Source organism: Microcaecilia unicolor, chromosome 3, assembly GCF_901765095.1.
Source record: "Microcaecilia unicolor chromosome 3, aMicUni1.1, whole genome shotgun sequence".
In the NCBI taxonomy this organism is placed as follows: Eukaryota; Metazoa; Chordata; class Amphibia; order Gymnophiona; family Siphonopidae; genus Microcaecilia; species Microcaecilia unicolor.
This window is the reverse complement of record NC_044033.1, coordinates 409,925,376-409,940,726: the sequence shown is the minus strand read 5'-3', so window position 1 is coordinate 409,940,726 and position 15,351 is coordinate 409,925,376.

Genomic DNA, 15,351 nt, shown 5'->3' with positions numbered 1-15,351 from the left:
AATGTACACCAGAGTACATGTGGAAAAAAATGGTCATCAGGGGCCATGTCCCAACAGTTGTGCAGGGAGTACCAGTTAGTGAACAGGTCTTGGGCTTCCAACAGGATCTCAGGACAAACACCACGGCACTGACATCTATGCAGCAGGTACCTGACCAACCACCTGCCACTAGTAGTGAGGCAAACAGGCATTCACCATCATCCTCTACCAGTTCCACCTCAGCTACTGAGCTGGGTGGTGGCCGCATCCACCACCCATAAAATAGCTATGGCTAGGACCCTCAGCACCCTGGGCTAGTGGGGCAGACACCTAGCCAACTAGGTGGCCTGATTTTTAGGTGGCAGCTGAGGCAGCAGGATCCAGTGAGGATAATGGAAACCCCACAGGGGAGGACACAGGCACAGATTCTGCTGCAGCAAGGCCCGAGCCATCACCAGCTGCACGGGGCACGGGGTTGGAGAGGTGCATCCCAGAGGGGAGGGGAGAAGGATGGGGAAGGAGAAGAAGGCTTGTTAGCCACATTGTTGGCTTTATGTGGTGGTGGTGGTGTGTGCTGGGGGAGGGGTGTGTGGGTGTACTGGGGTAGGGTAGAGGGGTGAATGCATGCTTAGGGGAGAGAGTGAGGGAGTGTGTGTGTCGGGGGAAGGTGTGGGGTGTGTGATGGGAGAGAGTGTTGGGTTGGGGGGGAGTGTGCATACGTAGAAAAGATGGTGGGGGATGAGAGATGTGTTGCACAAAAATAAATAACACTATTACTGGGGTACAAGTGCAACGTGTGTGCAGTCAATGATGCCTATGGCCAAGGGGAAGTGGTCTATGGCATAGAACTGAGCCATGTTGTTCTGGAGTGCCTGGGCAGTGGTGGGGAAGGTAATATAGTCAGAGGTGTGGGTGAAGAAGGCATCAAGGAACTGGGCCAGACAGTTGGAGATGGTAGGCTGGGTGAGGCCTGTGTTGACTGCTAGCACTGACTGGAAGATGCCAGTAGTCAGAAAGGCAAGGAAGACTGTGACCTTCAGGTGAACAAGCATGGGATTATTCCTGCATATTCTGGGCTGGAGGAGGGGTTGTAGCTGGTTGCAGAGGTGCTGTATGGTGGCCCTGTCAAAATGGTACCTATTAGGGCATTCCTGGTCAGTGAGGTCCAGTAAGTGGGTGCAGGACCTGAAAACTCTCTGATAGGGATAGCTCTTTTGGGACTTCCCCTCCAAACTCTCCTCCACCTCCAGCAGTGTGTGATCCACCAAAGCCTTTAGTGTGTCCATGATTGGTGTGCAAGTGTCCAACCACAACAACTGTTACCAGGATACAAATTACAGTGCAATGGTAGGGTAGATCAAATTTGAGGAGGAGAGGGGGGTTGCACTGTATGTTAAGGAGAGAGTTGGGTCAAACAAAAATAAGTACTTGCCAGCTTTTAAATGTGTTCCTTTCTTGTAACATCACTTGACCCAAAAAACATGGCCGCTGGGAGTCTCTTTCATCTGCTCCAGAAACAAACGTCATACTTGAGTGACAAAATAAAAAATTGAACATGATAACTTTAATAAACAAATGACACAGCTTACTCACAAAAGGTTTTTCCATTCAATTTTTGTGTTCAAACCCATTGTAATGGAAGCTTTTTTGCAGTCCACTTGTTCTAGAGCACAGACCCATAAAGAGAAAAACCCATGTCCTTTCTGAAGACAGTGTTCCACTATCAGGGCTTCTCTTCTTAGATGGTTAAGACAACTTTTGTGTTCTCCAAGACGCCATTTTAAAGGGTGACTGGTCTGACCAACATAAATTTTGGAACACGGACATATAATCAAATATATCACATGGTTAGAAGACAAGTAGTATCTCTGCTCAAAAAATATTGTTTCTGGGAAACAGGATGAGCAAACCATATCTCCAATTCCATTGCAATGACATTTGCAGTGTTCCCCACTGTTTATTCTGCTCGGGGCACAAACTATAGGTAATATATTTATGTTATGGTAAAGTACCTTTATTTGTTTTTCACTGATTAAGCATAATTCATTTTTTTTAATGAAGCACCTCTACAGATCATATTAGCATTCTTATATGAAGTATGTTTTAAGCACTTTTTTCATATTTCTATTAAAATTAATTTCTTGTTTTATGTATTTTTTCTTCTTCACATATTATATCTTTTTACATTATAATATTTTATTGAATTTATGATTTATTTAATTTGGTATCTTTTTAGAGATTGTTGGTCTATGTCATTTATTAATGTTTGTGTATTATTTTATTATGAGCAATATTAGTACTTCTCTTGGGTCTTTTTGCCTTCATTATCTGCACTCATTATTATCTTTTTTATGGGTATAAGCTGTTTGACTTGGATAATATTTTTATATTCCTTTATGCATATTGTTTTATATATAATTTTGGATTTTACATTTCAATATTTGTATGCTTTTGTATATTATCTTTTGGTATTTTATTCTCTTTTGTATTTTGTATTGATCATATTCTTTGTATTTGTAGTTTTTGTGTATAGACTCCTGAAGCAGGCTATACAGCTGAAACACAGCTCATGTTAAGTCAAGCTTCTGTTTAAACAATAAAAGTGTTTTTGTGTGACCACCTCTGGTTAGTTGTTGTTTATGTCAAGCCCACTATTGTTTCCTGTTACCTTATTAGTAAGGCCTGTTCTTTGGTTATTAATCTAATCCAAGGGTTTTCAGGATATTCTCAACGAATTCTGATCTAATCTAACATCTTAATAAGGTCCTTAATGATTTTAGGACTGACTCACTTTCTTTTCTGTGACTACTTCTGTTTATAATTTGCCTTAAAAAGACAATCTGTCTCACTAGTATGTCGGTAAAGATTATTTTAGGTCTACATATTTTCTCTAGGATCCTAGTACAAACCTGTTTTACATTAAAAATATCATGTTCTGCATATTGTATGAAGAACACTTTGCATTAACTGAAGTCTTTTGGATTTGAAAACAGGTGTGTAGCCAAACCTCCAAAGGTGTGTGTGTGTGGGGGGGGGGGGTCATAAAATTTTGCCCTGTCTCCCCACCATTCTCTGCCCCATCGCAACCCCACATTCCTTGGCTAGAGGGATCCTTAAGCCATGCCAACAGAAGCTCTCCTCCAGCCGATGTTTGTTTTCCTGAGCCACCATGCTGCCTGCCCTGCCCCCCCCCCCCCACCCCATGTGTATGCTTGGTTTTAGTGAAATTGAGCATGTTCAAACGAGCACTGCCCCCTGCGCATGCTCAGTTTTCATTCTTGCGCAGGGGGCCGAGCCTCCCTCGCCCATGATCAATTTCAGTAAAACCAAGCATGTGCACAGACAGCACATCAATTTTGGGGGGCTTGAATCTAAATTGAGGAATCCAGGTCCCCAAGGCCCTATACCACTGTTTGAAAGTCAAGTCTAGCATCTTCTTTCAATAAAGTATGTAGTGCAACTTTCATTAGTCATTAGGTTCTTAAACTATTGGCAGCATGCTAGATCCTAAGACCAGAAGGGTTGCTACAATTAAAAGACTCTAATGAACACTGGCAGCTGGCAATACAGCAAAAGTTGTAACTGGCTTGAGGGGGTTTTTGACCTTAACTCTTCTGAAATTTAACATGAAAACTATGCATTTTGTTGAGCTTGCAGCCTAAAAGTTCTTAGCGATTTTATTGGAATTCCCAGAAGAACTCATAAATTGTGCAGTGTTTGCATTTTAGCATTTATTTAAATGCTGCAGCTTCCAAAAACTTAATGATATTTTTGTACAATATGGCTAGAAGTGTCCAAGACTTGATGATTTCAAAATATTTAGTAATGGTCATGTTTTTCATCATTGTCATGCTATCCAACTTTCTGTTGTGTTTTTTTTTTTAACTGGCAAAGTTTACAATGACAATAACAAACAGTTTTAATCGTATACAAGGTAATTATGAGAGTAATTTACAGACTGCTTGTTTGGGCCCACAAATACTTTATACATCGAGCCTTTAAGACGAGTTTTAAAAGGAATCTCCCCAAGGAGATGCAGGCCAAAGGGAAAAGTGGGTATTTTTGTACCAATGCAGTTGGTATCTGCTTTGAAGCAAGTACACAGTATGCCCCCAGATTCTATATAGCATGCCTAGAGATCCGTGCCGAACTCCAGGTGGATTCTATAACAATGCGCGTAACTTAATTAGCTTAACAACAGCACATTACAAGCAATAATGAACACGAATTGGCAATAATTAGAATTTACACGCACATCTCACTGAGCGTATTCTGCAACACACTGTGCCTAACTTCTAACATGCACAGACAAAAAGGGGCATGTTATGGGCGGGGAAATGGGCGTTTCATGGGTGTTCTGAAATTTACATGTGTAGTTATAGAATATGGCTCTCTGCACCTAAATCTACATTGTTGTAAATGACGTGCGTAGTTTTAAGCGGTAGGATATCAACTAAGAGTATTCTATATATGACGCCTAAATCTAGTTTGGACATTTTGCAATTAACGTCTCTGACGCCATTTAGATGTTGTATTGAAAATGCCCCTCCTTGTAACTTTGTAAGGCTAAGTGCTTTGAAAATACACCTCCACATACATGTTTTGGTGTGTGCACATATTTTTTTAATATGTATTTATGTTTTTACTAATAAGTTCTTGTTTAATTTGTTACTAGTATTATCTAGCCCCTGATGCAGCCCTTGTGTGGGCGAAATACAGCCAGCATCGGGCTTGTTTGGCTTTATTTTCAGACCTAAGAGGAATAAAGTTTTTGAAGAAAGCTTTTTTTATTATGATCCGCTCGACATCTTTCAAATTTAGGAGTCAAAATAATATTATATATATATATATATATATATATATATATATATATATATATATATATATATATTGGAATCTCACTGTACCATCTGAGTAACATTGGATTAAGTCATTTAGAAACATCCGCTGTTTTTCTGAGAATCCATGGGGCTTTCATTATGCTCACTGAACTCTTTCTCTGCCTGAGTTATTTCACTGCCTGACAAATCTGCACTGCTTTCGCTAGCATGAATTTTATTTCCACAGCAGGTCCTGTCCTCAGTTTTCCAGTTTATAATGAGATTTTTTTTTCAGTCACTGATCCTGCTTATTGGTCTGTTTCAGAGAGTCAGCTAACCTTCCAAACCTGCATGACTGGCTCTTAAGTTTGAGGTCTGTTTCTCACTTTTGTACTGGCACAGGTTCATTTTCTCTAGGTGTGCAATGCAATTTCAGTTCTTGGAACACATCCCGGCATCATTTCCTTCTTCCGTAAGCTCAAAGGTATTATAAGCAGGGAGCATGAATAAATACACATGGTAAAACGTGAACTAATACTCATGCCCCAATAAATTTGAGTTGAAAGAACTGTCAGCATTTGAACCTGTATTAGTTTTCTGACCTGAAAAGGTTTACAAACAGGTCTGCCTGCTCTCTACAGAAGACAAGTACAATGTCATCACAAGGCCGTAAACAAAGATGGGTGAGTTCTAATACTATGAGGCAGATGCAGCAACCAAACGTAAAAAAATCAAAATCGTTAAAGTCCCTAACGATTTTTAAAAAACAAAGAATGCACCAAAAAAAAAAGTCACACATGCTCAGATCGGTATTCAAACGTACAATGTATCAAAGAATCACAATACACATCGGTAATCGGCCCCTAAATCATGCGCAGAGCAGCCAAGCGTTTTGCTGGCTGCTCTGCGCATGCTGCAAACGTAAAAACAAACAAAAAAAAAAGCCACAACACATACACGTGGCTACCCGGTCAGCAAAATCCAAAAACAAAGGATCGGGAGGGGGCAAGGGCGCTCATCAGGAGCGTCCTGTATGGACGGCCTTGCCCCCCCCCCCCCCGCTGCTCCCCACTTTCCGCCGCTCCCCCCCCCCCCCCCCCGAAAAAGCAAATGCTAGCTGGCTGCCCCGGTCCCCCTCCCTTCCTGTTCCTGTGTTCTGCAGAGCTAACTCCGCCTCCCGTCATTCTTTCGCCCCGTACTCCGCCCCCGCTGCCCCCCTGAGGTCGACTACGCCGCTCCCCCCCCCTCCACCGAGACCCCCCTCCCTATTAACGACCCGAGCAGCGCCTCTCACCTCTTTCAGAAGCGCTGCACGGGCAGGAAGATCTATTGTGTTGGTTGTAGAGTCTCCATGACGTCTCTTCTTCCCTGGCCCAGGCCCCGCCTCCTTCTGACGTAGGTTACTTACGTCAGAAGGAGGCGGGGCCTAGGCCAGGGAAGAAGAGACGTCATGGAGACTCTACAACCAACACAATAGATCTTCCTGCCCGTGCAGCGCTTCAGAAAGAGGTGAGAGGCGCTGCTCGGGTCGTTAATAGGGAGGGGGGTCTCGGTGGGGGGGGGAGTGGCGTAGTCAACCTCAGGGGGGGCAGCGGGGGCGGGGCACGGGGCAGAAGAATGACGGGAGGCGGAGTTAGCTCTGCAGAACACAGGAACAGGAAGGGAGGGGGACCGGGGCAGCTAGCATTTTGCTTTTTCGGGGGGGGGGGAGCGGCGGAGAGTGGGGAGCAGCGGGGGGGGGGGCAAGGCCGTCCATACAGGACGCTCCTGATGAGCGCCCTTGCCCCCTCCCGATCCTTTTTTTATTTTTTTTATTTGATGTGTTTTCTGACGTCCTTTGGACCAATCACAGCGCTTTTAGCTCTGCTAATGCGCTGGGATTGGCTCAAAGTTTGTTTATTTTTTCACTTAATGATTTTTCCTGGCACAGAGCTGTCCTAACGAGAGGTCCAGACCTCTCGTTAGATTTCCTGCCTTTTTCCTGCGTAAAGGCAATCGGAAAAGGTTAGTGCATGTCGTTTCAATGGGGTTTTCACACTAATTGCTCATCTCCATTCCGTTTTCGTTAGCTGCTGGCTTCCTCGGTAAAAGCCCTTTGATGCATGCAACGGATCAAATTTTCCTCATTGGAGGGTCATTAAAGGCTCATTTAGCTTTAGTGCATCTGCCTCTATGTCTTTGTTAAGGCACATTCACTAGTGAACCTTAAAAACGTAGCATGGCCAAAATCACTTTAATTCACATCAACCTACAAATTAAAGGGGTCCTTTTACTAAACTGTACTAACTTGTGCCTCTTACAGCTAAAAACGCCTTACCACAGGGCGCACTCAGGCATCCCGCAATAATTTTAGGATTGGCATGCGCTACCCATGTGCTAAAAATAGAATTTATTTTTTTAGCACTGGGGTGGGTCTGAGAGCTGAGAGTGTGTGTGCATTGCGCTAGTCAGAGCAGCTATATTGCTGCGTGCTAACCAATTAGCATGTGGCTAGTATGTGAGTCCTTACTGCCTACAAAGTAGGTGGCGGTAAGAGCTCATGTGCTAATGGCCATGCGCTAATGGGAAACTTAGCGCATGACCATTAATAATGAAAATTGAAAATTCGGCCATTTTACTCCACCAGTAAAAATGGCCTTAGCGCTCGAGAAAAGGCCCCCAAAATGTGTTGTCAATTAGTTATATATATTTTTAATTAAAACAAATGTATGAAATGAATCATAAAAATCTGAGAATCAGGAAAATAGCCAAAATGGACCAAAATCAAACAAAACATTTTGCCCCTTTAGCTTCTGGCATATGTCTGAAGAGCAGTAGTAGGTTCTGAAAATATTACTAAAAAATTGAAAAAAAGGGCAATAAATGTTGCAGTTATTTCTGTAGTGACAACGGTTACTTAGGTCACTGCACTATGCAGGGTGAACTTTATGGTGATTGGGAAGGGATGAAATTACCATCAAGAGATTAAAGGAGACATCTACTGAAGTGCGCTAAGCAGTTTGGTGCATGAATTAGCACATGCCGTTGGTGTAGTTACTGCATTGGCATGACAATTAGAGTGCAATTCTATTTGGAGGTCCCTCGTTTCTTTATAGAATATTAGCATAATGAGTCAAACGCAAGCTTGGATAAATGTTGCACCTAGATTGCTTACAACATTCATAAATTATTATTATTATTTTATTATTATGGCTTCTTGAGCCACTTGGTGCCTAAGACAGACGGACTCATCCTCAACACTTGTCGGTATTGTGTTTCATCATCTGCTTCTGACTAAAATGATATCCAGGTCAGTGAGGTCCCTTTCAACTGTTTGATGCCAAATCTGTCTTGACCTTCCTGAACTTCTTTTCCCTTCTGGTTACTGTTCATGGCTTGCCATGAGATTCGCTATACATCCATTCTTTTTAGGTGATATTGCTGCAGTATCTTTTGAATTGGTGGCTGTTTACTTGTCTCTCTTATTGCTTTGGTTTTAAACTAATCTTGACATGTACGATTCTTCTTAAACTGCATGAGTCGATGCCATCTAGTCTGTTTTGGGGAGTATTAGTCTCATGTAAATCACATGAGACTAATAAGATGAAATTAAAGAAACAACAAACAGGTCTGCATTTATTTTCATATATTATCCATACCCGGTATCTCCTATAATTATTAGTCTTAATCTGACAAAAGGTTGAACAGAACTGTAGTTTTATTCCGTTTTTCCGTTTTTTACACTTTTATACTGTTATTTATTTCATGGTTCAATTTACAGTTTCTTTAATTTCATCTTATTAGTGTCGTGAATTAAGGGGTCCCGAGCCCCCCCCCAAGAAGGCTTAAATGACCTTAATCTGACTCCATCTCTGAATAGCCCTAGAACTGGGGCAATCAGGGGGTTGTGAAGTTCTAAGAGGAGTTGCCACTGAAAGAGACGTTAGATCTAAGAGACCCGCATTAATCCGCCTCTCAGCACTGGCAAGGAACAGATACCAGCCTTATGACAAACTGGATTTAGGTTACAAGTTATATAATGCAGCGAGTGATAGCCTGATACAGCAGAAGCATTTATACTTACAGCCTTTCATCATTAAGTTAAGCCCACAAATCATCATTTCGAATAAGGATTTTATTTGTACATCAGACTTTAATCAGGTACATTCAGCAGACAGATTCTGGGTACAACCGGACAGAGCTTCGCCGTCTGACAGAAGCTTTGGAGAAGACTCTCTCAACTAAGGCAAAATCTCTCCTCTTTTATACTCTATCCTCTCCATAGAAGTGAATGGTGAGATACCTAGCTAATATTTCGCATTTCTGAGAGCATACTTTCCCATGCTGTCTGCTGTCGGATGTGCCCACCTCCTTCCGTTCTCAGCTACTGCTAATTATCAACATGTTTTGGGAAGCGTTGAGATAACAGTTTCACATCTTCCGGCTGCAATACTTTTCATACCATCTCAATACCTTTCATACCATCTCATGAACTCTGTATTACCTCTGTATCATTGTATACCAAAACTAATAAGCTCCATTTTATTCATCTGATTTTTCATTACAGGTGCTATATTGGATTTAAAATTTGTACCAAGTTTGTATCAGGACTCATTGTTCAGACCTGCTTTTTGCAGATTCTCAAATATTAAATCACTTGCTTGCTGTTTGGCCTACTTAGTACTTTTTTCCAGTTTAGGCTGTTTAAGGTATGTAAATTGACCCACCACTATTCCAGTGGATGGATCCCAAGCGGGGACACATATTAACTTACAGGAAATGCAAGTCCTTGCTCAGCCAGTCATAGATTTTTAAACCTAGCTGGTATTTTTACAGCCTGAGTCCTAAAATCTGGCCTTCCACCCTTCCGGTGGGCATCCAGTGAGGGCCTCTTGCTGTAGTATAATTATACATTAGTCTCATGTGATTTACAGTTTTTTTTTATGTTTATCTTTGCAATACATGTTTTGGTATATCAGTCATTACCATTTATATGATTGTTCTAAGCTCTATACATTTGTGTGTACTGCTATTTATATGACTGTTCTAAGTTCTATTTATTTGAATGTATTATAATTGTATACCTCTCTTGACTTGTAGACTCCTGAAGCAGGCGTTTTTCACCGAAACACGGCTCCGTGTCAAGTCTTTTTTAATTTTCATTTAATAAAACATTTTGTTACTCGTACCCACGGTGTCTTGGGAGTGTCGTGTTGATCTCGCTACTTTTTTGCTGTTTTTGAGATTTAGGAAAACTATATGTAACTAGGGCCATCCAAATATAATTTAAATGTATAACTTATTGTGAGGGTGTCTATAGGATGCTGCTCGTTCCCCTAAAAGATATTCCCTCACAGTGTCAGAACCATCTTAAGATCCATAGTCCCCGCCCATGAGGGAAGTGACATAGAAAGGGGTGAAGCCAGGAGTGCAAGAACCAGGAAGTATAAAAGAGCAGGGCACAGCTAGGTTAAGGAGGTCCATAGGAAAGCAGCGATGCCCAATCACATTTGCCTCTACTACCTATGTATGAACTGCAGCTGTGACAGTCAGATAGGCCCAGTGCCATGGGGACCTTGAAGAACTATATGCTTGAAGAACTATATGCTTCATCCAACCAGGGGCTGGCTGGTAAACCTTGTTTAGAGACCAGTGCATGCTAGGAGCCTGCAGGAGCTGGACCACAGGAGGACTTTTTGCTTACACCTAAGGACTAGTTGTTTTATTTTCTCCTTGCCTGTGAAGCTAATAGGATTCCCCATAACTAGTACCTTTAATAATGTATGATCAGTTTTGATATCGACCTTGAAGTAACTGTACACAGAAAGTCAAATACGTTAGCGTTTAACTTTAAAAAAGGAGACTATGATAAAATGAGAAGAACGGTAAAAAAAAAACTTAGGGGGGCAACTGAGAGAGTAAAAACTGTACAACAGGCGTGGACGCTGTTCAAAAATACCATCCTGGAGGCCCAGGCCATACATATTCCGCGAATTAGAAAAGAAAGACGGAACTCCAAAAGACAGCCGGCCTGGTTGAAAAGTGAGGTGAAGGAAGCTATTAGGGCTAAAAGAAACGCCTTCAGAAAATGGAAGAAGGAACCGTCTGAAAATAACAAGAAGCAGCATAAGGAGTGTCAAAGCAAATGCAAGCTGCAGATAAAGAAGGCCAAGAGGGATTACGAAAAAAAGATAGCATTAGAGGCAAAAAAACATAGTAAAAAATTTTTTCGGTATATTAAAAGCAGAAAGCCGGCAAAAGAATCGGTTGGGCCGCTGGATGACCGAGGGGTAAAAGGGGCGATCAAGGAAGACAAAGACGTAGCGGAGAGACTGAATGAATTCTTTGCTTCAGTCTTCACCGAGGAAGATTTGGGTGGGATACCGGTGTCGGAAATGGTATTTCAAACGGACGAGTCGGAGAAACTTACTGACTTCACGGTAAACCTGAAGGACGTAATGGGGCAGTTCGGCAAACTGAAGAGTAGCAAATCTCCTGGACCGGATGGTATTCATCCTAGAGTACTGATAGAACTGAAAAATGAGCTTGCGGAGCTACTGCTAGTGATATGCAACTTATCCTTAAAATCGAGCGTGGTACCGGAAGATTGGAGGGTGGCCAATGTAACGCCCATTTTTTAAAAAGGCTCCAGGGGAGATCCGGGAAATTATAGACCGGTGAGTCTGACGTCGGTGCCGGGGAAAATGGTAGAGGCTATTATTAAAAACAAAATTACAGAGCACATCCGAGAACATGGATTACTGAGACCGAGTCAGCACGGCTTTTGTGTGGGGAAATCTTGCCTGACCAATTTTCTTCAATTCTTTAAAGGAGTAAACAAACATGTGGACAAAGGGGAGCCGGTTGATATTGTGTATCTGGATTTTCAAAAGGCGTTTGACAAGGTACCTCATGAAAGGCTACAGAGGAAATTGGAGGGTCATGGGATAGGAGGAAATGTCCTATTGTGGATTAAAAACTGGTTGAAGGATAGGAAACAGAGAGTGGGGTTAAATGGGCAGTATTCACAATGGAGAAGGGTAATTAGTGGGGTTCCTCAGGGGTCTGTGCTAGGACCGCTGCTTTTTAATATATTTATAAATGATTTAGAGATGGGAGTAACTAGCGAGGTAATTAAATTTGCTGATGACACAAAGTTATTCAAAGTCATTAACTCGCGACAGGATTGTGAAAAATTACAAGAGGACCTTACGAGACTGGGAGACTGGGCGGCTAAATGGCAGATGACGTTTAATGTGAGCAAGTGCAAGGTGATGCATGTGGGAAAAAAGAACCCGAATTATAGCTACGTCATGCAAGGTTCCACGTTAGGAGTTATGGACCAAGAAAGGGATCTGGGTGTCGTCGTCGATAACACGCTGAAACCTTCTGCTCAGTGTGCTGCTGCGGCTAGGAAAGCGAATAGAATGCTGGGTATTATTAGGAAAGGTATGGAAAACAGGTGTGAGGATGTTATAATGCCGTTGTATCGCTCCATGGTCCAACCGCACCTTGAGTATTGTGTTCAATTCTGGTCGCCGCATCTCAAGAATGATATAGTAGAATTGGAAAAGGTGCAGCGAAGGGCGACTAAAATGATAGCGGGGATGGGACGACTTCCCTATGAAGAAAGACTAAGGAGGCTAGGGCTATTCAGCTTGGAGAAGAGACGACTGAGGGGAGACATGATAGAGGTATATAAAATAATGAGTGGAGTGGAACAGGTGGATGTGAAGCGTCTGTTCACGCTTTCCAAAAATACTAGGACTAGGGGGCATGCGATTAAACTACAGTGTAGTAAATTTAAAACAAATCGGAGAAAATGTTTCTTCACCCAACGTGTAATTAAACTCTGGAATTCATTGCCGGAAAATGTGGTGAAGGCGGTTAGCTTAGCAGAGTTTAAAAAGGGGTTGGACGGTTTCCTAAAGGACAAGTCCATAAACCGCTACTAAACGGACTTGGAAAAATCCAAAATCCCAGGAATAACATGTATAGAATGTTTGTACGTTTGGGAAGCTTGCCAGGTGCCCTTGGCCTGGATTGGCCGCTGTCGTGGACAAGATGCTGGGCTCGATGGACCCTTGGTCTTTTCCCAGTAAGGCATTACTTATGTACTTATATTATTTTGCTAACTTTGACAGTTGTGTGCCTTCAGTCTATCCTGGCTTCAGGGCCCACCCTCATTCATGTTACCACATCAGCATGTAGACAGTTTAGGCAAAACTTCTTGATTCTGTGATTTTATTTATTTATTTATTTATTTTATTTTTACAAAGGAAAGACTAAACATAGAAGTCTACTGTATAATTGGCATATCTCTGCTCCCTGACCAAAGCATCTTAAAAGCCTTCAAAAATATGCATCACATCAATGGTGAAGTCTCAAAATATGGTAATGTAAAGTGTCTGGGGAAAAAAAGGGATACTCAAGGGTGCCCATGAAGCTGAAAACAGCCCACATGAGCTCACACCAGCATATCAGAACGCACTCAGGAATAAAGCAGTAGGATTGTTCCTTCTAAGGTAGAGTTGGAGTTACCTTGTTTGGCAGCCAGGGGGAGCCCCAGTAATGAAGTCCAGCTCCCCTGAGAGAAAAAAAAGCAATAAATCAAGCCTCATCAGGAGGGGAATCTGGGGAGAGGAGTCATTCCCATCCCCAGCTGAAAATAGGCAGGCATGAGCAAGAAGGGCAGAAAGGACCCAGGAAGAGGAAAAGGTCGCCCTCTCCAACCCTGAGGTTATGGAGTGTATGGAAGAAGGTACCCTTAACCCTGGCTGTGAAGCAGCAGGCAGTGAGATGGAATGGGAAGCCTGCTGAAGGATTTCCAGATACTGCAAATGCAGTCTGTTGGGAACATTAGTGAGCGGGAAGGTGCCAACCCTCAATAGTGGAGGAGTAGACCACTGAAAGAAGTTTGTTGGTAACATTGGAAGTTGGACTGGATACCCCTGATGGCACAGTACAGGAGCCATGGCTTTGAGTAACTGATTTTGAATTGTTAGACTGTGAAATGTTGCTTTCTTTTGTTTGCTGGAATTATTGGAGTAGAGGTTGGCTGGAATAAAGGAAGAAAACCCAGAGTGGATCACTTTGTGGCCTTGATCTGAACTTGTGGGAACTAGAAAGCTGGGAGGGTTGTGCATGGAAACCAGGGTTATTATCACAATATCTTATACATAGAAGCCCTGGGTTTTGGATATTTAAATACTTATACATATAGGTGACTAATTGAGAAGCCCTAAACATGAATGGTACATGTAAATTCTGGCATTTACATATAAATATCAAATAAATATAGAAACCCCAATTCTAGAAAGCCAGGATTTACATGTGCAAATTGCAAATATGTGCATGTGACAAGGGAGCATAGCTTGGGTGTGTTTAGGGTGGGGCAAATCTCTCTCTTTCTCTCTCTCTCTCTCTCTCTTTCTCTCTCTCTCTTAATATGTGATTTGCAGCTGCTCCCGTGGACATCTAGGTTTTTGTACTTGTTTTGTGGCACTGTTCCACAGGAGGAATTATTAGGGGAGACTGTCCTCCTTAATCCCACTGGTTCTCGTTCCCCAACCCCCCCCCCCCCCCCCCACACCCCAGTTCATTTTGCTAATTGCAGGCTCTTTTGTTAATTGAGCATATATGTATAGGTTTCTAAAATGATGCACATACACAGCTATATGTCGGCACTTACTCATGTATGTTCTACACAAGTAAGTGTTCTTATAGAATAGGCTCACAGCCCATGGAAATATGACATTAAATTGTGACACCTGTTGCAGAATTGCCTCTGGATTAGATGTTTTCAACTATTGACATGCTTCTGTACTTTGCACTTAGTTCGTCAGCACTTCAGGTGCTGTATTTTTGGAGGTTTTTGCTCTCACGCTTGCATTTTGTCATCTGTGGCTGAAATAATTTATTTGACTCCTGAAGCGGGCCCACGTGGTGCCGAAACACAAGGTTGCATTGAGTCATTTTATTGTTTTTCTTCAATAAACCACCTGCTTTGGAACCACACTGGTCTACCCCTTTCGTCTAGTTTTTGTTGCTGTGCTGTAGACCGTTGTTAGGAGGACACTTCTGCTGTTCTTTGGCTTTGCTTTTCCCATTGCCATTCCTAGATAAGAGAGTAGTTTTAGTCTTACTGCTGACTTAATTTGGAGTGACAGATTGCATTAAAGAAGCTGCTGTGCTTACAGAGAATATTTGGATACCAAAGTTAAAATAAAGATTCTAAAACAGTGGTTCCCAAACCTTTCCTGGAGGCTCCCCAGTGAGTCAGATTTTCAGGATAGCCGCAATGAAAGATTCATGAGAGATTTACTTGCTCTGCCTTCATTGAATGCAAATCTCTCTCATTAATATGCGCCTACACTAGTGTAGTCCATTTTTCAGCGCACCTTAGTAAAAGGACCCCTTAAGATTCTAGGTATAATGTTTTCTGACGTACTTTCTTTAAACTCTCAGGTTAATCTACTTACCAACCTCCTGTTTTCTAAGCCACACTAGCAGCTGCCTGCAAATAGGTTGTATTTGCAATTGCCAAGTGGCTTAGTAAACAGGGGGCTAAGAA